Here is a 26,907-nt window from a genome sequence, read left to right as displayed (position 1 = left end):
TTCCACGATCAGTCCGCAAGAGCACTGGAAAACCGTAATCACCGTTTCCTGTTTTGGGCCACGTTCAAATGTCATCGGAGGGTTTTGAACGATACATGGCGGTTTCAACCTGTACACCAGAGCAAAAACTGCGTCGAGATTGATGAGATAACGTTAAATAGGGTTGTTAGGCTACGGTGACCATAGAGACGGGTTGATGCGTCGGGAATGTGTCAGAGGATCAAAGATTGTCAGGAACGTCTTCCTGTTGATCATCACACTGCAGACTGTTGTTTCCGACGGCGAAATGTGTGGGAATCAACTCCGCAGGGAAAGATGTGATTTCATTGACGCCCGCTATGCCACCCCCTTAGACCTTCTCGTGTTGATTCTGAGCGGCAGTGTGATTGCTTTCCTCGGCCACACATAAAAAACCCACTTGATCTCAACGCTGAGTGTCGCGGTTCTGACCTTCACCGCAGAGGCACCAAAAGGAGTGAAATATGTTTAAGACGACCTTCCCGTCGTATGACACGTCCATGGTGACGTTGGGCAGAATTGTGGTGAAATGTGGTGCGTATGTGACACCATTAACCCATTTTACATGTAACATGAAATTCTGACCCTTCGTCTTTTTTCGCGTATGTCGACACCATGATCTCTGATGCTTCGTCGACCCCGAGTGTGACATTGCAAGGGCTCCACGCTTTTGCACCGCTACAGAGGAACGCTGCTGGCACCTTTGAGTGAAATTTCCAACTGATGAGTAGCAAAGGGAGACAATTACGGTGTTCCGAAAAACTGAAAAACTGACTCCTTAATTCTGTTGCGCGGTGTAGTTACAGGTCAAGACAAGAAGAGGCGGCAGAAAAACTGAAAATGATATAAGGGTACAACGGCTGTAAGGTGATCCCAGAGTCTAACGAAAAAGTAGAATAATTTGTTCACACCCATGAAAGGAAACGATGGATGTATTAGTACATCATGATACAATGAAAGATGTTTTCTGTCGCTAAATTTTGGGTTATTTCAAACATAAATATACGGCACTTCCACCACTTATCCACGAATCATACATTCTCTTTGTCTTTAGCAGAGAATTGTGTATTTCCACTTGTATTCTCTGCTTTGAAGATTCCGTTGCTATGAATCTTTGCGAGTAATGCATTTGCATTATTGAGAATAATCTTAATTACCAAGGTTGACTGATAATGTTCGTTCGTGAGCGAAGGTGTAGTGACAAAACTACACTCCTGGAAATTGAAATAAGAACACCGTGAATTCATTGTCCCAGGAAGGGGAAACTTTATTGACACATTCCTGGGGTCAGATACATCACATGATCACACTGACAGAACCACAGGCACATAGACACAGGCAACAGAGCATGCACAATGTCGGCACTAGTACAGTGTATATCCACCTTTCGCAGCAATGCAGGCTGCTATTCTCCCAAGGAGACGATCGTAGAGATGCTGGATGTAGTCCTGTGGAACGGCTTGCCATGCCATTTCCACCTGGCGCCTCAGTTGGACCAGCGTTCGTGCTGGACGTGCAGACCGCGTGAGACGACGCTTCATCCAGTCCCAAACATGCTCAATGGCGGACAGATCCGGAGATCTTGCTGGCCAGGGTAGTTGACTTACACCTTCTAGAGCACGTTGGGTGGCACGAGATACATGCGGACGTGCATTGTCCTGTTGGAACAGCAAGTTCCCTTGCCGGTCTAGGAATGGTAGAACGATGGGTTCGATGACGGTTTGGATGTACCGTGCACTATACAGTGTCCCCTCGACGATCACCAGTGGTGTACGGCCAGTGTTGGAGATCGCTCCCCACACCATGATGCCGGGTGTTGGCCCTGTGTGCCTCGGTCGTATGCAGTCCTGATTGTGGCGCTCACCTGCACGGCGCCAAACACGCATACGACCATCATTGGCACCAAGGCAGAAGCGACTCTCATCGCTGAAGACGACACGTCTCCATTCGTCCCTCCATTCACGCCTGTCGCGACACCACTGGAGGCGGGCTGCACGATGTTGGGGCGTGAGCGGAAGACGGCCTAACGGTGTGCGGGACCGTAGCCCAGCTTCATGGAGACAGTTGCGAATGGTCCTCGCCGGTACCCCAGGAGGAACAGTGTCCCTAATTTGCTGGTAAGTGGCGGTGCGGTCCCCTACGGCACTGCGTATGATCCTACGGTCTTGGCGTGCATCCGTGCGTCGCTGCGGTCCGGTCCCAGGTCGACGGGCACGTGCACCTTCCGCCGACCACTGGCGACAACATCGATGTACTGTGGAGACCTCACGCCCCACGTGTTGAGCAATTCGGCGCTACGTCCACCCGGCCTCCCGCATGCCCACTATACGCCCTCGCTCAAAGTCCGTCAACTGCACATACGGTTCACGTCCACGCTGTCGCGGCATGCTATCAGTGTTAAAGACTGCGATGGAGCTCCGTATGCCACAGCAAACTGGCTGACACAGACGGCGGCGGTGCACAAATGCTGCGCAGCTAGCGCCATTCGACGGCCAACACCGCGGTTCCTGGTGTGTCCGCTGTGCCGTGCGTGTGATCATTGCTTGTACAGCCCTCTCGCCGTGTCCAGAGCAAGTATGGTGGGTCTGACACACCGGTGTCAATGTGTTCTTTTTTCCATTTCCAGGGGTGTATTAACGAGCTGGATATTCACACTGCAACAACGACAGCAATTACACTGTATAACACTACCTTCCGTGTGTAACGCGTTATTTCCAGACGCCAGACTAGGCCACTTGAAACCTTGCAATGGAGTTATTCTGTTATTGCTTACGTAGTTCTTACTTAAGAATTACGGACATCACAGAGCATCAAGTACTTACCCGAATATAGACTACAATCATGTTCTGACTGCTCTTGTTCACGACGGTATAGTAGAGTTAGACATCCCTCCACTGTATTATGTATCGACAGTTAATATTCTTGTCAGTACACAATGTGGTTCTTCGTATTTTGGCGTCCGTCAGATATTGTAGTAACAAAGCATGCATAGGACACAGTCTTCCGTCAGTTTGCTACTTGGTGTAATCCGGCAAACAGGTATTGGGGCTGCACTGTGACTGGATGACTGAAAGTCAGGTGCTGCAGATTTCAGCGAGCTATATCTCATCTAAAATTACGGTTTTGAAACATATAAATTGTAGGTCTTTGCTAGCCAAACATTAATTGTAAATTATACGAGCTTGTCTCTCTTCAACGTTTGTACCGCCACAACCAGTTCAGCGACTACCAAGCCCATGTGAATCCAAAACATGAAATACCTTTTGTTCTCACACATGTCACATATGAGGGAGTTAAATTTCGCAGTAACTGCCGAAAATGCATGGAGTCGACTGGTTTTCAAATCTTGAGTCTTTCAGTAGCTGACTGTTACACATGCATGAAGGCCAAATATGACTCGTGCCTCTAATGTTAACATACATGGTGACAATTATTGAATAATATGAAGTAAAAGCGCTACAACTTCTAAACGGTTTGCGTTAGGACGCTCAAATTACACAGTTGGCACGGGGCATGATGGGAATTAGTATGCGCATTCGCACGCGCCTTGATGTTCGCGACCATTTGCAGCTGAAAATTTCACGGTACAGCATGCCTGAGCGGATAGTGCTTGTGAAGGCCTACTATGCGAGCAATAACAGCCCAGCTGCGACTCAAAGGAAGTTTGCGTCCGAGTTGACGCTGAAGACAACAGGTCCAAGTGTGCTAACAATCAAAAATTTGATTCGCAATTTGAGAGAAAAGGGTAGTGTCCATCATGACAGTGTTGGCAATGGTGGTCATCCAAAAAGAGCAAAAACACCTGAAAACATTGAGAAGGCACTCACTGTGATTCAAACCAGCCCCAGGAAATTGATCAGACGAGCTGCACGACAGCTGGGAATCAACCGAGAGACACTGCGACAAATTGTTGTTGACGACCTTCATCTTTTCTGTACGAAATTCAAGCCCATCAGCCATTAAGCCCCACGACCATGGAACAGCGGTTGTGTTTCCCCAAAACACACAGAATTGACGACCAGGATTTTGATATGAATATGGTTTCGTTTAGCGGCGAAGTCCACTTTCATTTGGATAGGTTCATCAATAAGCGACATCAGCGCATTTCTGGGACTGTGAATCCGCATTTCGCGATCGGGAAGTCTCCTCACTCTCAACAGGTTGGTGTGCAATGTCCAGTCACGGAATAATCTGTGAGATATTCCTTTATGGCACAGTGACTACCGAATGGTATGTGTAGGTTTTGGAAGATAATTTCAACCCCAATATCCAACGTGACATTAATTTCGACAAGATATGTTTCATGCAAGGCGGAGCTCGACCTCGTCGAAACAGGAGAGTGTTTGATGTCCTGGAGGAGTAGTTTGGGTACCGCATTTTGTCTCTGGGGTACCCAGAAACGACTAGCATGGGTCTCGATTGGCCGCCATATTATCCGGATCGGAAAACTCTTTTTGTGGGGCTATATTAAAGACAAGGTGTACAGCAAAAGCCCCAAAACCATTGCTGAAATGAAAATAGCAATGCTAGAGGTCATCGGCTGTATCGATGTTAGGGTGCTTCAGCAGTTCATGAAGAATTTCGCTTTTCATCTGCCCCACATTATAGACAATGATGGTAGACACATCGAGAATGTCATAACGTAAATCCGAATAGTTGTAGTGACGTTTAAATGTTGAATGAAGTGTGTGCACGCCGTAGTTTATTACGTTTCTTTCATGTAGTTCAATAATTGTTACCGTTTGAGATTTCATGTTCTCTGATCGGTACCAACATCAGTTAGACTAATCATGTTTGAGAAAGGTAAAATACTGTAGTTTCAAGAAAGTTATTCTAAGGCACTGCACTTCGGTATCCACCCACAATTGCCAGACAACCATGTAAAATTGGTGGCGGCTAATAGTATAGTGGTACCACGTTTCTGTTGTAGGCAAAATGGTGGACAACATTCAACGAGCCAATCACGTTCGTACGCGGCTACTCAACAAGCGGAGGCCAGGCTCCATCGCAGAAGGCTCGCGGTATCGACGACTATTTGGCTACACACACCGTCATCAGAGCCCACGCAAAAGTCTACCGCCTCTACGACGAGCAGTACCGCTCTATGCAGAATGGTGAGTTGACCTTCTTCATGACAACTTTTGAAAATTATCCGTCTAAATAACTGACACAGATCAGAAGACATTGACAGAGTATATGTTTATTTGTGTTCAAAGTAACCATCGTAAGGCACACGGCACTTTTCGAAAGGTTTATAGTCATTTGCTCTCGGGATTGAAACTGTTGCATCCCTGAAGATGGTGGTTTAACGCGAAGATGACTCAGTGTCATGTCCCACAAAATTTCCTAGAAATTTCAATCTTATATTTTCTGTTGTTGTATTTGCTGTAGTAGACTTCTGTCCGAAGACGGGTTTGATGAAGCTTTCCACTCTAATCTAGTCTGTGCGAGACTCGTCATCACTGGACAACTGCTGACAGCTTCATCCATCCATCCATAAACGAATTGACGATTCCTTGATGAATAAGGATGCTTCTTATCAGACGATCTTTTCACCAGGCTGTGCCTTAAATATCTGCTTCTTTCAGATTTGATTGAGTACGTCCTCTTTAATTATTCCATCTACCCACGAAATCTTCAAAATTATTTTGTGAACACTTTTAAAAAGATTCTACTCTCTTTCTGTAAAAGATTGTTATCATTTAAGTTTCGATTCAACGCAAGGCTACACCCCAAAGGAATATCTTCAGAAAATACTTCCTATGTGAACAAATAATTATTTTTCAGAAACGCTTTTCCTGCAGTCACCAGTCCACATTTTATATCCTATCTACTTTTGATACCGTAAGTTATTTTTCTGCCAGAACTTCAAAACTCTTGTACTATTTTTAGTGTCTCATTTCAGAATCTCATTCCATCTGCAGTACCTGATGTACTTAGACTACATTTCCTTACAAATCCATTTGTTTTATTTTTGTAGATATTCATCTTATAACTCTTACCTATTCTTATTCATTGCGTCAACTCTCCTTTCAAGCTCTTTTCTGTCTCTGACAAAATCTCGCACCTTCCATTTCTTGTCCCTGAACTGTAATTCTCTCTCCACGTTCTTTCTCGGTATCATTCACAGTTTGCTCAATATACAGACTGAATAGCCTATACACCTGTCCATCTTTTCTCAACTAATGAATGCCATTCATCTCGTACGACTCTTATCGATTGCAGCCTGGTTCTTATGGCAGCTGTAGATCATCGTTCGCTTCTCGCGCTTTACCCATGCGCCCTTCATAATTTGAAAGATCTTCATCTATTCAGTATCAGAAAGGCATTCAGTAAATCCACAAACGAATATAAACGTAGGTTTTTCCTTTCTTTAATCTTTCTTCCAAAATAATTCGTAGGATACATATTGCACTTCTCCGAATCCCGAACTGATCCTCTTCTCTAAATATTTCACGTCACTATTTTCCAAACTTGACCTATTAAACTGATGATTCAGAAATATTTACACCTGTCATCGCCTAGCAAATTTGAAACTGGAGTTATTATATTCCCCTGTAGGTACTTCTTTTCTCTTGTTTACATTGTATACCACAAACATGTTGCATACTAGGGAAGTAGTTTTGCCGTGGCTGGCTATCCCAAGGATCTCATGAAACGTCCCCTTAGAAATATTTATACAAGACTGTGCTTAAACTGACACATAATATTTTTAGAGCAACGCAATCTGACTATTAAAAATTCCCTACAAAATAATGGGCCTGACTAACATTAAACTATACGTTTCACAAATCACTTACTTCACAAAAATCTTCATTACTCGAACTACTGCAATACAGCGAGCGCCACTCCTCCCAGCTAAATAAAAGATTCAAACTACGGAAGCCACTAACTACTGATAGGCATAGTTAGCAAATGAAAGATTTTAATAGAGAACAAACAATGTATTTACCTTAACAGTCATCAAAAGTCATAATATATATGGCATCCAGTCTTACAAATTACAAATCTCCGCCATTTCTTTCCCCACATCCATCACTGCTGGCGGCTCACCTCCAACTGCGCAACGCTACGCGCTGTTCACATCCAGCTGCCGCTGCCCAACACTACAATGGCAGACAACAATGCAAACTAGCTACAGATTGCACACAGCACAGCCAGCGATTTTCATACCGAGCGCTACGTAACGTTGCCGATAAGAAAACATAAACAGCCTACTTACATAGCCCCCATGCTCCCCACAAAAAATTTTACAAATTGTTTTGGGCAGTGGCCAATAATCATTTGATAAAATTTTTCATAATTACAATAACAAAGAAATCAAATGCACAAACTTATTGATACAATGTTGGTCAAAAGCTAAAATTTTCTCACAGTCCATAAAGATAGGCCTGATCATTCATCATAATAGGAATTACAGTTTTTTTTCACAAAATCTCATTAGTAAAAGAAATTGCACACAGAAGTAGAGGATTTCCATGCAGTCTTGAAGAAGTAGTGTTGTCCTTCCAACGGAAAGACAGTGCTGACTCTTGACATGCAGACAGGTAATGGGCCACAACAGAGCAAACCCACAGCCGAGTCAGTCTAAGTTTTGAAGAATATTGGTAGGTAGGTCATCACACAGTAGACCCACTGTAGTCCTGGTAGAGATTACGGTATTGGTGGGCCACCAGAGGTGCAGATCCACTGCAGTCCTTGTAGAGATAGTGGTACTGGTGAGTCAGCAAAGGTGTAGACCCACTGTAGTCCTTGTAGAAATAATGGTATTGGTGGGTCATCAAAGATGCAGATCCACTGTAGTCCTTGTAGAGATGGCCAGCAGCCATGTGTGGGTGCACAATCACCTTTGAAGAGTCTTGGAGATAATATAGCAAGTCTATAAACCACCACTTGTGCATGCACAAAGTTTTTGGAATTGTCCTTAGAAGTCTTGCAGATAATATAGCAAGTCCATAAACCACCACATGTACAGTCACAAAGTTTTTGGAATTGTCGTTAGAACCAGCAATGCTGTTATCCAGTCCCTTGCTGAATTACCAACACACGTGCAAACACTAACAGTCCCAACTTCTCACATGTTGTCCATATACTATGACCAACAGAAATGTGTGCAGTGAAATGTAACTTACAAGTTAATAATATGATGAACTGGTGTCAATTACAATTTTATAACATAAGAATACAATAACAAAGGCACAAAATACATCGTTAAAAATATAATAATACAGATAACATTTGTAGTAATACAGGCTTTACAAAAGAATAGAAATAACATATACATCAGTGTTACAAGAATTATGACATAAGTAAATAAATAAAATAACGAGAATAGTTTTTAAAACATTAATTTCACACATGATAATTGAAACAGAACATAATTAATAATGTGTAAACATCTTTACAAAGAAAATGACATATTATAAATGCAAATTATGTTTGAGGATAACAGTATTCCTCATCATAGTGAATGTAGCTTAGTACTAGAAAAATTGTACAACATAAGTCTTATTAGCTAAACACATAAAGACAGGAAAAAGACAAATACACAAGGATACATAAACACATAGCGGAATAATACGAAAGGAAAGACAGGGTTCGTTTTCAGGGTAACATTTGGTACTGTAGTCCAACCGAAAACTTCATTCCATAGATTTTTCGTCTTATTTCAACATTTGTTTCCACTAAAAAAATCCTATCCAAGCATGCTTTCTGTATTTATATGTTCACATATTTCTTACCTCATTATGTATTTCCAAGAAAATCTCACCTAAACCTATTGTCACTAAACCCTACTTTTTTGTTCATATCCTTTCAAAAATATTTTTTCTCCACTGTACACTACTTTTTTGGCCAAACCATTTTCTTATAGCTTCTCAATGCATTTCTTCCAATTTGTCATAACTCATTCTCCTATATAGTCTACCCCCTCTTAAGCTAACTTAAATCTACTGAGCTCAGATGCTAAACTAAGGGACGAGGCAATGCAGCAGCACAAAACAATTAACACAAACATCACTGACAAAAAATTCAAATTGGCAAAGCAATTGCAATGTTACAACTAATATAAGAAACTGTGCAGCAAACAAGAAAAGTAAATCAGTAGTAAACTGGCTTAATAGCGTAATACAAAGTCAAATTCAGTAACATTATGCCTGGCAAACAGCAGCAGCAAATTAAATAACTTATATCTAAACATGACATAGCTCAAGCAGAAAAAATTATTACACTAAAGACAACAATGCAGATAAGGGAAATGTATATTCACATCTTAATGTCTATGTAATTAAAGTGGTGCACCACAAGAAGTTATTCTACAAAAAAAAATTACCAAGTAGTTGAAAAGAAAATTCCGTATGCAATTTCTGTGAAGGGAAATGTCTTTTTATACTCCTTCGTTTTTTTGAAGTACATCAAAGTTATTCTTTTTTTCTGGATCTGTAGGCATAAAATATTTATATTAGTACATCTATAAAATTCTATTTTAACCAATGCTGCAGTGCAGCTAGAAACTAGATATTAAAAAAATTAAAATATGTACAAAGGAAGGCATGAAACATCATTCATTAGCCATATGGCATGTCATAAGGTAGTAAAAAATCTCTCAACTATAAAGACACTAGTCATAATCAGGTATATTGACATAAAATATTTCTCGTCATTTCATTAGGCATTTCAGTAAATCATAAATTAAGAGCTCCACAGTGTAATCATATGTTTTCAAGTTTGAGTGTGTCATATTTGGGATGCTTTCTACAAAGGAAAGTCAATAGCGAGGATAAGGGCCTCCCTTTTTTTTTCTACCTGTGCCTCTGAAAAGGCACACACTAATGGCTTGTTCTCCAGGCGTCTGACACAGCTGGGTGCCCATGACGCATTACGTGCAGGTGGTCACTTAACTTTCTTATGGAAATATTTATGACAGCAGTTTCCGCTACAGTGACAGTCTCATATACAAAATTTCACAGGTCGAGAATTTGTGTTGCAAATGTGTAGAAAAAAAATCTTATGAATATAACAGTGTCCAAAAAATTTTCGCCAGCATTGTGATACATTCACGCATTTACACACATTTCATAACTCTTAAAGTACGATTCTTGGTTTCCAACATCCTTTTTCACAAGTCAGAGTCCCTAACCACTATTCATTACTCCTTCCCTTATTACACATATATATATTCGTCGACACGTCAATCTTGAGACGACACTTCAATATTTCATCATAATAAATACATAGCATAATCAAATTCCTCATATAGCATCAGCTTATTGATCATAAACGTACCGCAACAGCATAATACACATAGTCATCGTAATAATAACATCATAACACCTCAGTCAACTCTCAAAATCGTCGTAGCTTCCTCCAATAATTTCAAAACCTAAAAAAATTCTCTGTTCATGTCAAAAGTGTCGTCTGCCGCAAACGTACTTTAAAACTCGTAATCCCATACCAAATATATCATTCAAAGCTCTTATAATATCACAATGGGTCCAAAAAAATATGAACAGTTCACAAAGTAAAAACAAAATACAATTTCGTAAGTGTGAAGTTATCCAACGGTGTAATTGAGTAAACATGTGTCACTGATGTAGTAAAAAAAATTATTATCTCTCAGTTAAATGATCAGATAGCTGTGTAATTTGTGTGTTAGAGAAATATGGTACCGATGTGTAAAGTAGTATAAGCAAATACCATATTAGCTAGGGCTTCTTGTGCTTGCCAAACACATGGTACACAAAGCAGGCATGTACCCCCCTGAGGACTAATGTAATTATACCCTCAGGTGTTACAGATTACAAGAATGGAATGAAATGTATTACGGAAAAACCTTTGTGTGATTGTACTTTAAAAATAAATGATTTAAGTACAAAATTAATCACTGAAACGCGTGTACTGTAGCGCTGAATGTGCGTCTTGCTGTAAGATAATCTCTGTGGAAGTATCGTAGTTATTGTCCTCCGCAAGATAAGTTCTGCAGAAGTCAATGTACTTACCTCATGATAAACAAAAGTGAAATGCTTTGCATTTAGATATCTTAGTTATTACGCTTATTGTTGTGATGAAGAAATTACTGTGCTGTAACGTATTCTTGTGCTACAGAAAAGGCTGTGTCATTGTAGCTATACCACAAAAGTTACTACTAAAACATGTTTTACTTTCCAGAATAATACAGAAAAACTGTGCAGATATGAAACAGAAACACCGCAAAAGCAACATTGTAAATTGTCACTCATTAGTAGCGTCGTGATAAAATCGTGTAGCTGTCACATAAACTAACCACTGTCTCATCTGGTATCTCACAGAAAGTGCCTTAAATCCAGAATATACACTCCTGGAAATGGAAAAAAGAACACATTGACACCGGTGTGTCAGACCCACCATACTTGCTCTGGACACTGCTAGAGGGCTGTACAAGCAATGATCACACGCACGGCACAGCGGACACACCAGGAACCGCGGTGTTGGCCGTCGAATGGCGCTAGCTGCGCAGCATTTGTGCACCGCCGCCATCAGTGTCAGCCAGTTTGCCGTGGCATACGGAGCTCCATCGCAGTCTTTAACACTGGTAGCATGCCGCGACAGCGTGGACGTGAACCGTATGTGCAGTTGACGGACTTTGAGCGAGGGCGTATGGTGGGCATGCGGGAGGCAGGGTGGACGTACCGCCGAATTGCTCAACACGTGGGGCGTGAGGTCTCCACAGTACATCGATGTTGTCGCCAGTGGTCGGCGGAAGGTGCACGTGCCCGTCGACCTGGGACCGGACCGCAGCGACGCACGGATGCACGCCAAGACCGTAGGATCCTACGCAGTGCCGTAGGGGACCGTACCACAACTTCCCAGCAAATTAGGGACACTGTTGCTCCTGGGGTATCGGCGAGGACCATTCGCAACCGTCTCCATTAAGCTGGGCTACGGTCCCGCACACCGTTAGGCCGTCTTCCGCTCACGCCCCAACATCGTGCAGTCTGCCTCCAATGGTGTCGCGACAGGTGTGAATGGAGGGACGAATGGAGACGTGTCGTCTTCAGCGATGAGAGTCGCTTCTGCCTTGGTGCCAATGATGGTCGAATGCGTGTTTGGCGCCATGCAGGTGAGCGCCACAATCAGGACTGCATACGACCGAGGCACACAGGGCCAACACGCGGCATCATAGTGCGGGGAGCGATCTCCTACACTGGCCGTACACCACTGGTGATCGTCGAGGGGACACTGAATAGTACACGGTACATCCAAACCGTCATCGAACCCATCGTTCTACCATTCCTAAACCGACAAGGAAACTTGCTGTTCCAACAGGACAATGCACGTCCGCATATATCCCGTGCCACCCAACGTGCTCTAGAAGGTGTAAGTCAACTACCCTGGCCAGCAAGATCTCCGGATCTGTCCCCCATTGAGCATGTTTGGGACTGGATGAAGCGTCGTCTCACGCGGTCTGCACGTCCAGCACGAACGCTGGTCCAACTGAGGCGCCAGGTGGAAATGGCATGGCAAGCCGTTCCACGGGACTACATCCAGCATCTCTACGATCGTCTCCATGGGAGAATAGCAGCCTGCATTGCTGCGAAAGGTGGATATACACTGTACTAGTGCCGACATTGGGCATGCTCTGTTGCCTGTGTCTATGTGCCTGTGGTTCTGTCAGTGTGATCATGCGATGTATCTGAATGTGTCAATAAAGTGTCCCCTTCCTGGGACAATGAATTCACGGTGTTCTTATTTCAATTTCCAGGAGTGTATTTTCAAGTAAACCAAAATGTTGCATTAGAATCTCATTAGCAGTACCAGTATATGTTCTAAGTATGTGAGCCTTATAGTCGTTACGTAATCGTGTAACTAACAAGCAAGAATGTACACACATAATAACACTGTGTGGTCAGTTCGCAATAACAATGCATTCGTAATTTCTGTTTAAATAAGTTCTCTTGGTTCTTGAGTGGATATTTAATTTCAAACATTGTTGCATGGTAACAGTTTCTAAAGCATACTAGTAACGTGAAGTGAAACGTTTTATGGCAAAGACGAAGTTAAAAAGCAGATTATCTTTCAATAAACGGTTTTACATGTGAAATGTGGTGTAAACCTTTACTCTTCCTAGTACGCAGAGTTTCAACTTCAACGCAATTATCATGTGGTATACGTCGGATTCTGTAAGGTCCATTGTAAACTAGAAAGAATCTGTGACTCAAGTGTTTCTTCTTATGTGACAATGAATGAGCTTTAATGAGAACTTTCTGAACAATATATAATTTCTTTGCATTTGCTTTACCGTGTAGTTTTCTCCTTTTGTCTGCTGCAGATTTTATATTTTTAAGAGCCAAATCAATTATGTCTTTGTGTCGAAGTTTACGTGTATTCGGGAAAGGTACAAGCTCTCTGATTCTGTTCGGTGGTTCTTCATTCTTTAGTACAAGAGTAGGTGGTAAAGCAGTGGAATCATGAGGCATTTCATTCAGCACATTTTGAAATAAGTGTAAATATCTGTCCCAATTCTGATGCTTTCTGTGACAATAAAGTCTGCAAAGCTTATTGATTTCCTTCATAATCCTTTCAGACGGGTTACAATGTGGTGAATACAATGAAATAAAAACAGGTTTGATTTTATGATTCCGAAGCATGCGTGACCAAACAGCAGATCTGAATTGCGATCCGTTATCTGAAATGACTTTACTAACGTGTCCAACTTCACGTAAGAAATTTTTAACAAAGGCATTGGATACAGACCGTCCAGTGGCTTTACGTAACGGAGTGAAAGAAACAAATTTTGAAGTAAGTTCAATAGCGACTAGAACGTACGACAATCCATTCGATGTTCTGACAAGGGGTCCCAAGAGATCAACAGCAGCAAATTCTTTTAATTTAGAAGGAATAATTGGAAACAACGAAGCACGATGTGAGACAGTAGATGGTTTCGCCTTTTGACAAAGTTTACAAATAGACAAGATTCTTCGAATTCGCTTTTCCGTATTGTTAAAATAACAAGTCGTTCGAAGAATATGATAACATTTTCGTGGACCAAAATGTGCGTAGCTGAGATGAATGTACCAAATGAGCTTATTAACAAAATCGTCTGGAATAAAGTACCCATAGCTTGTCATCAACAGTGCAGCGTTTGAAGAGTATGTTGTTTCTAACCAGGTAATAATGCCGAATCTGAGTGTGTGTCTTTTCATGCCATTTACTTTTGATGTCTTTCCAAATCGGATCTTTATCTTGTTCATGAGCAATGTCCCTTAAAGATGTAGTGATGAAGTTTTCAAAGGTGACTTTCTGAATGTAAAGAATACTGAAAATTATCTCAAGGTTGCCTTCTGTGTTACTTGTCTCAAGCCCAGCCGGTGCGCATGACAGCGCGTCCGCAACAATGTTCTCCTTGCCGGGAATGTAGACTATTGTGAAGCGGAATTCTTGCAGAAACAATGCCCAACGTTTTAACCTGTCATGATTTAATTTTGAAGACATACGAAATTGTAATGCACGATAATCACTGTATACTTTTACCTGCTTACCAGAAAGAAAGAAACGGAATTTGTTAAATGTCCAAACGATAGCTAAAGCTTCTAATTCAGTAACGGAATAATTTTTTTCAGATTTTGTTAGCACTCGGCTAGCAAAAGCAATGGTTTTCTGAACAGTAATGTCATTTTCTATGGCTTCTTGAAATAAATGGGCACCAAGACCGACTTTAGAAGAATCCGTGCTAAGGCAGAAATCTTGTGACAGATCTGGATGAGCTAGTATTGACGCGTGAAGTAACGCTTTTTTCAAAGAACTGAATTCCAATTGTGCTTGTTCGTCCCAGTTCCAAATAGTATTTTTTCCAGTGAGGGAACAAAGTTTTGGTGTAACAAGAATTTGCATATTCAGAAAATGACGGTAAAAATTTACGAGACCTAGAAAACTGCGGACTTGTCTTTTTGTGGATGGGACTGGAATGGCTCTGATTGCTTTCTAACTTTTCAGGATCCGGCTGAATGCCTTCAGAAGAAATAATGTGTCCCAAAAACTTCACCTTTGTCCTACCGAATTCAGACTTTTCCAAGTTAACTGTAATTCCAGATTCTGCAAAAATATGTAACACGCTGTTGAGGATGCGATTGTGTTGTTCCCATGAGGCTTCTGCTATCAGAATATCGTCCACATATAAGGTGATGTGACGTTTTAAGAACTCAGGTAATATGGAATTTAGGCCGCGAATGAATGCTGCCGAAGAAATGTTCAAACCAAAGGGAAGTTTCCGAAACTGATAACAAACGCCGGAACAAAGGAAAGCTGTGTATTTTCTACATGCTGGATGAAGTTAGATCTGATAAAAGCTGGATCTGAGATCAATGGAAGACAACACTTTTACACCATTAAAATTTTGAAGAAGTTCTTCCATCGTCTGCGGCCTGTCTGTTTCAGGAATAATGATAGTATTGATTTGTCTCGAATCTAAGACAAGCCTGATCGATCCATTTTTCTTCTCAACAACATGTAATGGATTGTTGTATGAGCTTACTGCAGGCTCAATAATGCCCTCATCAAGCATAGATTGTATTTCTGTTCTAACACGGTCCCTATAATGTGCTGGAATTACGTATGATCTAACACAAAATTTAGTATGCTCACGAACACGAAATTGGTATTGAAATCCCTTGATTGTTCCTGTTTTGTGAGTAAAAACTGTGGAATGTGCTTGTAAAATCTCAAAAAGGTCCTACCTATCAGTGTCATTACAATTCTCAATTGTTTGAATTTTATTCTGAATTAACTCATTAGTTTCAAATATGCCGTCGATATCATCCCTGTCAGTAGTTGCAGAGTGATTGTTAGTGTCTAGTTCCGTAGAAAATTCCGAACTGTTGTCTAACAGAAGGTAAAGCCGATTAATTTCCTCGTCATGGTTTGAGAGCCAGTCTTCAAATTTCAAAGCTATTGACTTACCTTCTTTCTCTAAACTTATTTCAGCATGGTGAAAGCTTAAGATTGCTTTGTATTCATTCCAAAAGTCTACTCCCAGTATAATTTCCGTCGACATTAATGGAACAATAAGAAAGTTCATAGAGAAGCTGTGGCTTTGACAAAAGAATTCTAAGTTGGTTTGTTGGCGTACATCTACACTTTTTCCAAAGATTGCGCCTTGTAATTTAATCTTACATAACGGAAGTGTGGGGCAATCGTTCGATTTGTTGCATTTGCTAAAAGCTGTTTCACTAATTACTGAAATGGGATTGCCAGAGTCAAGTACTGCCGTAAATTTTACGTCATTTACAGTAATGTGAATCACAGGATATGGAATGCTGTTAAGTTTTACGTCGTGTTCCTGGAGTAAGATGTCCCTAATGTCTTCCATTTTTACGTAATTACTAGCTACGGCAGCTGCTTCGTCAGTTTCATAAATACGTTTTGTGGCTGCCAGCGGTGTGAGTCATTGCCTGGTGTCTCTTTGTTGGCGCGCGTCGTTATTGGGATTTGGAGACCTAACTTCTATAAATTCACTGTGACGAGAGGGCCCTGCCCTGTTTAAATCCCGCCAGTTCTAATGCAGTTCAGGTTTGTCGTTACGGTCATATCATCTGTCGTCATGTCGGTAGATTCCATAGTTTCTTTCTTGTCGGTCACGTGGTGGAGAATTTCTCCCTGAGTCGTAACTGCGCACTGGACCGTTGCGTCTAAAGTTATTCTGTCTCCCTTGATAATAATTATTTTGGTTCCCATATTGTCTGTTTCTCTGATTGTCTCTGTGATAGTCATTACCGTGGAGAGGTGATCTTTCCCTGTAATTATTACTACTCTGCCAACGGTTGTCATACAGGTGGTGTCTGTTTCGGTCACGATTTACATTGAAAGAATAGCCTTGTCATATATTATTTCTGTCATCACGGAATTGTGACGGTGGTGATCTGTAATTGTTGTGCTCCTGTTTTCGCGTTCCGCGATTGTCAGTGTCAATTTCCAGTTCTTATAACAGTCCCTGAAAAGCTTCAATGTCGTCTTTGCAACGTCCTGCCAAAATAATATGTCGTAAATGTTCAGGTAATTTTATTAAGCAAATGCGTATGAGTTCTGAGGGGCTGTATGGGTTTGACAGGTACTGATTCTTGTGCAACATGTCTTCAAAATATTTCACAAGACTGGAAAATTCAGATTGTTCGAAATGTTTCATCATTACGATGCTATGTTTTACTCGGTCTTGTGTAGCTTGAGACCAATATGCTGAGAGGAACGCATGGTAAAATTCTCCTTCACTGTGACAATCGTGAATGACCGATCGCATTCTTACAGCTGGTTCATTCTCCAAGTAGCCACACATAAATTCTAACCCGTGCTCCAATGACCAGTTGGGAGGAAAACAATGAGAGAATTGATGGAGCCACGCTTGTGGATGAATGTTGTTGGCAGAATTCTTAAACGTTTTGAATTTACGTGTAGTAATGAACAGCTTATAGTCAAAATCATCGTGTCGGCGAGTAGCATATCGGTCATTGTTACGTCATGTCGGCGGTTCCATCTCAAAATTCGGTGTATCTGGCCAATTTCTTTCATAATTTCCGAAGTGCCCTGAGTTATAATTTTGTGACTGTTCCGTATTTCTATGTCCCTCTTCCCGTATTGGAGCGCGAGTGTCAGATGATCTTGTACTTCCCGGATTTCTCTTTGGTGTTGCGTATTAATTTGATTCTGATTTTGTTTGAATTTCCTAATTTGTTCGCACTCTTCTGTGTCAGTGATGGCTACAGGTCTTGTGTCATTCAGATCATCATCTACCTTTGCAGATAAGTTAGTGAACTGATCCGAAAGTTCGGCTACTTTCTCCGATAGTGTACTTATTTCCTCAGTGTGTTTTTCTGAACCATGTTTCAGAGTGTCCATTTGTGTTGAAATCGTATCTACTGTGTCCTTTAAGTTTTCTTGAGTTTTTGCAAGTTGCGTAACCGAATCGGCAGATGCAACTGAGTCAATTTTAGCTTGCAAGGTGTCGTGATTTTCATGAACATTAGTTTGGAGTTCTTTTATGGCTGCTTCGTGATTCTGTAATGCATTTTCATGCCGCGAAAAAATAGGTGGAAAATGCTCACGAATTTGTGTTTTTACATCATTACAGACTTTTTGACATTTCGATTCAATGTTATGTAACTCAGTAGTTAAATCGTCACGTGTTTGTTCAAGCTTATGTTCCACTGAGTCTAACTTTTGAAGCTTTTGTTCCATTGTGTCTAACTTTTGAAGATTTTGTTCCATTGTGTCTAACTTTTGAAGATTTTGTTCCATTGTGTCTAACTGTTGCTGTGTTTGTCTCTGATTTTGTTCCATTGTGTCTAACTTTTGAAGCTTTTGTCCCATTTGTTGCATTAATTGTAATAACAATGCACTGGTGTCTGAAACATGTTCCTCAGTGCTTTTCGGCAGTGAATTTGCACCGGCAACTTTCATATTTTGACAAGCGGAAGATGTGTGTTGACTCATTTGAGAAAACGGTGAGAACCAAAACCTGAGTCTACAGTATTTGCAATATTGTGTTCTGTCATTCCCAATTCCTGAGGCGAGCTGTTGCCGACCGATCGATCGATAATGCTTTCCTGTTTACTACCTGTTTCACTGTCTACACCATTATTTGACGCCCGCTCCATTTCCCTATGCACAGTTACCAAATTACTACTTTGAATATTAGTTAATTCATTACATGGTGGCGTTAACACACTGCTTTCGTCTTCACTGTCATTTCTCAGTTTACTTTGGAGCTTAGTGTTACGTTTTCACACGCTATTATTGTCACAATATTTCACACCACAACACAGAAAAACACAATTTGAAGAGCAAAAATAAGAGAACACATTAACATAGCACTGAAAATAATATCTCGTTAATTGCAAGCGCAGCTGCGAAATAATTGGTGCAAATCTCCATGCATGCCACAACTGTTTTACTGTACAACAACGAAAGACTGCAACTACAAAGGAGATTCTCCCTACAATTACGCAATAGCATTAAACAGAATCAACACTAATTACACAAACTACAAGAAAAAATCAGAAGATTCCAGTGAGGTATCCTTGGCTAAGGGTCGACATATGAAACGTCCCCTTAGAAAAATTTATACAAGACTGTGCTCAAACTGACACACAATATTTTTAGCGCAACGCAATCTGACTATCAAAAATCCCTACAAAATAATGGCCCTGACTAACAGTAAACTATACCTTTCACAAATCACTTACTTCACAAAAATCTTCATTACTCGAACTACTGCAATACAGCGAGCGCCACTACTCCCAGCTAAATAAAAGATTCAAACTACGGAAGCCACTAACTACTGATAGGCATAGTTAGCAAATGAAAGATTTTAATAGAGAACAAACAATGTATTTACCTTAATAGTCATCAAAAGTCATAATATATATGGCATCCAGTCTTACAAATTTCAAATCTCCGCCATTTCTCTCCCCACATCCATCACTGCTGGCGGCTCACCTCCAACTGCGCAACGCTACGCGCTGTTCACATCCAGCTGCCGCTGCCCAACACTACAATGGCAGACAACAATGCAAACTAGCTACAGACTGCACACAGCACAGCTAGTGATTTTCATACCGAGCGCTACGTATCGTTGCCGATAAGGAAACATAAACAGCCTACTTACACTCAGTAACTCTGAAGGAGTATCATCTACTCCGGGGCTGTTGCGTCTTGGGTCTCTCAGTCTTCTGTCAAATTCTTCTCGCAATAACATATCTGTCTTCCCTCTTTATTTACCTACTCTTGTCATCGAACAACATTTACACAGATCAGTAATACATACACGCACATATACTGTACTTCTATATGACGTGCTTGCTGCACTTTTGCCCAGAAAATAGGAAGGTGGTCACCTGTCGAAATGTCGGCGGTTTACGACATCACCTGGCTGCTCAAATTCAAGTGGTTCAAATGACTCTGAGCACTATGGGACTTAACATCTGAAGTCATCAGTCCCCTAGACTTAGAACTACTTGCACCTAACTAACCTAACGACATCACACACATCCATGCCCAAGATGGGATTCGAACCTGCGACCGTAGCAGCAGCGCGGTTCCGGACTGAAGCACCTAGAACTGCTCGGTCAGAACGGCCGCCTCACCCGGCTGCATACCCGTTATTTTGAAGAACGTATATACGCTTTACACACTCATAAAATTTTATTTTTGGCAGGGTCAGCGTCCTCAGCGACGGACGATGATCCAGATTAATTAAAATGGTTCCAGTACCGCGGTTACGACCAAGGTTTTCGGAAGGTTTCCCTTGATTGTAAGGCGAATGCCGGAACTGATGAGCCCCACCTATTTACTCCCAGTTGGTATCTCCCGTCTGCCTTACTATCAGCTTGTCTGATAATTGGCTGAACCGCGTCTGTTTAATGGTCCGGATTTGGAGGAGCCCAGTCCACTCCTTGGAGTGAAGAATGAAAAAAAATATACATAGTTTTGTCTTTATTTCACTTGAACAGGCACTTCAGCTTTCCCTTCTTTGCTTAGTAAAGGATACTGTCAGAGCTCTTCATAATTGCTTATCTTTTCTACGAAGGTATCTTTAGCAGTTCCTGTAGGAGGCATCAATCTTTCCTCTACTCGTGAATGCTTCTACAGCCTAAAATTTGTCCTCTATCCATACCTAATTAAGCATTTTGGACCTGCTGTCAATCTCATTTCTTCCCTATCTATATCTGATTAGCCATTTTGGACTTCCTGTCCATCTAATATTTAGTACTCATATAACATTTTGATATTCTCATTTAAGAGTCTGTAATATTTTAAATTTGATTATTTATTCCTTCTGGATTTATGTTATACTGATGTTCACCTGAATATGTGGCGTTTTGTGCCACTAAACCGGTAGTAATCCAATAATAAAAGACTACATATAGCTGAAGCTCTTTATTAGTAGCCAAGATGACTTCTCATAGCTGTGGTTGCTCTATCTACATGCTTGTCTGCTCTTAAGTTTTAACTTACATTTCATGAGCGATAAAATATGATCAGACTCCACAATCAGACTCCACATATGCCCGTGGGAATATTTTGCAGTTTAAAATCAGGTTTCGAAATACCTGTCTTACCCTCATATAGTGTATTTGAAGCCTTTTGTTGTCTTTAGCCCTAATTTATGTATACAATTTTTGTTGATTGTTAAATGAAGTGTCAGCAATATTTAAATTTCACTATGTACTAGTGTCTCCAAGACAGCCTTCCCCTATCATTCTTTTTCCCACTTCATATTCTCCTAGTATTTTCCCTTCTTCTCTTTTTCCTGCTATCGTGTTCCAGTGTCACAACGCAGTTAAATTTCCGTGTGCTCTTTGCATACAACCTTAACTTTCTTCCCGTTTGCCTCACGTAGTTCATTTCACAACCCCGACTCTTTATTTGAATTACAAACAGCCTTGGCTGCAACTTGCTCTTTTATTATCATCGCGTTTCGCCTTCGTGAGGCACCTTCAGACTATCTTAAAACTTTTCTTTGACAACATATTAAAGTCGAGGAAAAAGCCTTGTGCTAGACTGAAACACTCATCGAATTAGATGGACCTACCTACAGTGGAAGAAATTTTATCCTTACACTTTTATCCTCAATTCCCACTTTCTCGATCCAGTTGTCCAATATGCTCATCTTGTGCTTCAGCATTTCTTCCTGTTTGTTGTCCGTTCTGAATGAAATTTTCGCTTCTTTTTGTTAAATAAGCTCTCCAATTATATGACCAATTATATGACATAATCTCAGAATATTGCACGACCCAGTATTTCTTCGGTGTTTTCTCATCTTGTTGGTTTCTGGGCCCTACCGCTCCATCCATCTCATTAAACCTGCGTCAAAGCCATTTTCTGACACTATATGCCTGAGTATTTTCATCCATTCATTCTTCTTGTCAGGAATTAGCTGAATGCAGTTACCCTTATATACACCATTTTTGAAGAAAGCTAATATGTGATTATGAGGGTGGCATGAGGTGTTCTCATTTACTGGACCTGTAAACGTAAGTTTCTTAAATTTTCCTGTCCTGAGCGTTTTATTCTTATTTTTGAAACTCAGCCCAAGATAATTTATAACTCCCAGTTGCTCATGCTCTATTGCAAATACTATATTCCTGTATATTTTGTTAAGGTCCCTCCTCAAGTCGTTGATTCCTTACTCCGATCCTTGATACTCTATCAGTATATTGCCAACAATGTTCTATAGATGCATATTTTACAACTGCACGTAACATTTTCCTTTAGAAAGAGCTTTATCATGTATCAAGGAATCCGAGGAACAAATACACGTTAGACACTGGACTCGCAATCGGGAGGACGACGGTTCAATCCCGCGTCCAGCCATCCTGATTTAGGTTTTCCGTGATTTCCCTAAATCATTCCAGGCAAATGCCGGGATGGTTCCTCTGAAAGGGCACGGCCGACTTCCTTCCCTAATCCGATGAGACCGATGACCACGCTGTCCGGTCTCCTTCCCCAACCAACCAACAAATACACTAATCAGAAAGAATGTTGTGACCACCGACCAACTATCGATATAAACCCGTCCAGGCGATATCTGCGTCTCGAAGCGAGGAATGACTGCTAGTCAAGCATGCATGTTGTGTCAGTGAGCGTGCTGTTCGTGAGCAGGATGAGGAAGGCTCGTAATCCGGCTTTGACCGAGAGCAGGTTGTAGTGGTCCAGTGGTTCGGCACGAGCATTCCTGAAACTGCACAACTTGTCGGATGTTCGAGGAGTGGTGTGTTGAGGTTTTTCAACACGTGGCGAAAAAGAAGTGAAACCACGTCCAGAAGTCACGGCACTGAGCGACCACCCCTCATTCCAGATGTCGGTCGTCGTAGGTTGGCAAAAGGGGACAGGCGGCAAACTGTGGGGCAACTACCATCAAACTTTAATGCTAGGCAGAGTATAAGTGTGTACGAACACACAGTGCACCGAACACTCCTGAGGATGTGCCTCCACAAACGATGACCCACGCATGTGCCAATGTTGATACCACGACATCCGCAATCTACGACTGAAATGGACACATGACCTTCGGCACTGAATATTGGTGCAGTGGCAGAGCACTGTATGGTCTGGTGAATTCCGATACCTTCTTTCTCGTGCCGATGGGAGGGCGCGAATCAGTCACCTTCCAGGGGAACATCCCCTTGACACCTACTGTGGGACGAAGAGAAGCTGGCGGCGGCTTCATTATGCTCTGGGGAACACTAACGTGGCCATCCATTGGTCCAGTGGAGCTCGTGCAAGACACCCTGACGGCAAGAAGTATCGTACACTGGCTGCAGACCCCAAGCACACCTTCTTGACGATCGTGTTTCCCGATGGCAGTGGCATTCTTGAGAAAAATAATGCGACTTGTCACAAGGCCAGGAGTGTGACGGAGTGGTTCAAGGAACACAGCGTCGAGTGTCAATTGATGAGCTGGCCCCTCAGCTCGCTAGATCTGAACCCGATCTAATACATCTGGGATTTGATTGAACATGACGTCAAAGCTGATCGGCTGATGTGCTGAAGTGATGGCAACTCCTTCCAGCGACCTACTGATGCCTGCCTCATTGCTTCCACGCCACGACGCGTAGCCGCTGTTATCCGTACCAAAGGTGGACATACTGGCTATTAGCCACGTGTTCATAATGTTCTGGCTGATCAGTGTGAGTGAACTGACGAGTGACATTAACAAAACCTAACCGCAGAAACAGAGATTCACGTATCCTCCGCAGTCGCCATCTAGCGGCGTCAATGCCCCACGCACTAGTAGCCCAGATCTTTGTCGCCGAGGAAAACAGCCGTACCGTTAGACATGGCGAAATAAAGATTATTTTATGTTTACTAACGGTTTATTATGGATTTTGAAAGTGGTAAGTAGACGGATAGGACCTGATTCATAGCAAAGAAGGCTCGCAAAAGAAAGTAACATTCTAATAGAGAACTAAGGTGTCACATTTACATCAGTAAAATCGTACGACGGTCTCTGTTACTACATCATTTGTTTGCGACTTAATCTACTGTGCTTTTTTTACCATATCTTTTGTAGGTAGAATCGGTATCACTGTCGGCACCAACTGGTTCGAACCTTACAATGACGACGAGGAAAACCTAGCTGCCCAGGAGCGTATCATGCCGTTTGAGGTAGGAGAATTTCGCCTTCCTGTAGTGCTCTGCTTGTCCTCAACTGGAGTTTGACTAGTTTTTAATCAATGTTGCATTTGTATAAATAAATCCCTTTTAGTATTCAAACATGTGTAACAGAATAAGTGACTAGCTCTAAGTGTGATCTTACACATGTTTCCGCATGAACCATGTGTCAAGAGCCACCATAAATCTAAGATGATGTATAGCTCTGGAAGATTCATTTTGACTGCAGGTTTTCAGCCTTTTTATCCCTTTAATCATTTGTTGAAGGATGTCCCATAGCGATCAAAAACATGCCGATTTTGCCCTGTATCATAGTCCTGACGGGTTGAAACTTCCCCTTTGAAAACTGAAGAATGACAGTGCTGAAAAAACTCTTACGTTTTTGATACAGAGACAGCTGAGTGAAGCTGAAAGTACTCAGACAGTTTTATCTTTACTTATTCTGATCATCACTAAACTGGCACGCAATATTTTAGCGCAATGCGATCTGGCTTTCAATAATCCCTACAAAAGAATGGCCCTGACTAACAATAACCTAAACCTTTCATGAATCACTTACCTCACAAAAGTCTTCGTTACCCGAACTTCTGCAATACAGCGAGCTCCAATACTGCCAGCTAAATAAAAGATTCTACCTACTGAAGGCACTAACTACTGATAGGAATAGTCAGCAATGAAAAATTTTGATAGAGAACAAACAATGTATTTACCTTCATAATGTTCAGAAGTCATCATCTTTACAAATTTCCTTTATTTTGGCGGACACCCGTCCAGATCGTCAGGTTATAGTAACCACTCAGAACTGTGGCATCTTTCTCTGCACATCCACAGCTGCTGGCGGCTCACCTTCAAGTGCCCAAAGCTACGCGTTGTTCACATCCAACAGCCCAACACTACACTAGCGAATATTCGAACAATGAGTCCAACCAGCCACAGACTGCACACAGCGCAGTCAGCGATTTTCATACAGAGCACTACGTGACGTTACCAATATAAAAACCTAAACAGCCTACGTACAAAGTCAACTAAAGAACCACTGTACAGTCAGGTTTTTCAAATGGAATACAGTGTAGAATAAATTATTTATTCCTATTGAACATCGCAAAAGATACCTTGATACGTATAACGTTAAGGAGATACAACAGGAATGAGGCAAGCTACATTAGGGGCAGTAATCAGCAAGGACATGAAATTTAAATATGACAAACGTTTAGTTGAAGATAAAGGTGCTAGGTAGGGTTTGTGTTCCAGCCAGGACACCGAGACAGCGTCGTTTGTGTAGTATATGGATCTAGGCCTATATCTGACGCTGACAATTTCGAAAGAAGAGCAACAGGAATGATAATAGTATTGCTTCATTAACTAGAGGATCTAACAGAATCAATGAAAAATACCAGCGTGGGGACACACTTAAAAACGAATTTATTAGTATTATAAGAGTAGACGCTGTCAAATTTGAGCAACTTTAAAGTTCAATGTAAAATTTATTTGAGTTGATTGCACATTTATAAAATGATCACTCGTTTCGACTGCTCTAGGAATCACACGCAATAGATAACCATATCCTTACAATGAGCAAGTCGTCACATGTAATACCGACATATACTGTGTTATTAAAACCCATACGATATATGTTTCTACTCCACGTGGCGAGTTATTCGCAGTAAAGATATTTTATTTATTTCAAAATGATTACTCGAGCAATCGAAACCAGTCATCATTTCACGAATGTGAAATAAAGATAACAAAAAATATTGCACTTATTAGTATTTCACGAAAATTTTCATAGAAAATTACCTGAACGTACTTTCGTAGTATAATCGGAGACTTTTATCCAGCTGCATACATTTCAGACAGACTCTAATAAGTTAAATTTAGTTTACTAAGAGGCGGTGGTCAGGTAAATAGCAGCCATCAGAATGCTTCGGACGTTACAGATGCAGCTACACCAATTGTAAAAACCATGCTGTAGCCAATTAGCTCTATAAGCATTGTATTATATTGTGCTGTATTAAAGTAGGGACCTAGAAAAACAGGAGAGGCTTCGTCCCGCAAGAGCCCGCAGTGGTTCAGAGCCCTCAGTGGATCACAACCCCACAACAGGCCACAGCAGTCTACCCATCCCACCGCCGTCCTTCAACAGACCCAATGCTATTAAGCGGTTCGCCACCCCTCCCCCCCCCCCCCACCACTGGATTCCCCCCCCCCTCCCGGAAATGTGTCTCATACTAGATGAGTATAGCCCAAATGTTTGCGTGGTAGAGTAATCATGGTGTACCCGTACGTGGAAATGGTGTTTGAGCAGTAATCGCCGACATAGCGTAGCTTAGGCGGAATATGGGGAACCAGCCCGCATTCGCCGAGGTAGGTGAAAAAACCGCCTTAAAAGCCATCCACGTGCTGGCCGGCACACCAGACCTCGACACGAATCCGCTGGCGGATTCGTGCCTTGGACCGGCACGTCTTCCCGCTCAGGAAGCGTCTATAAGCATAATTTCTTAAACATAGTGTTTTCTTTATTGTGTGTAACATTACTGTTCGATTCGTTATCAGGATGCATGAGAGCTGTCTCACGACGTTAAAAATTTAATAAAAGAAGGATGAACTGTAATTATGTATACCAGCCATTAATAAAAAAAGTACGCATTGACAGGTAATTATAAATTAGTGATTGGTAGAGCAGTTTCACGTTTAGGAAGAAATACTGAAACGTGAAACAGACTGCCGGAAAAAATAGCACAAGCTTTAAAT

Source organism: Schistocerca piceifrons, chromosome 7 (genome assembly GCF_021461385.2).
Source record: "Schistocerca piceifrons isolate TAMUIC-IGC-003096 chromosome 7, iqSchPice1.1, whole genome shotgun sequence".
NCBI lineage: Eukaryota > Metazoa > Arthropoda > Insecta > Orthoptera > Acrididae > Schistocerca > Schistocerca piceifrons.
This window is presented reverse-complemented; position numbering follows the sequence as displayed.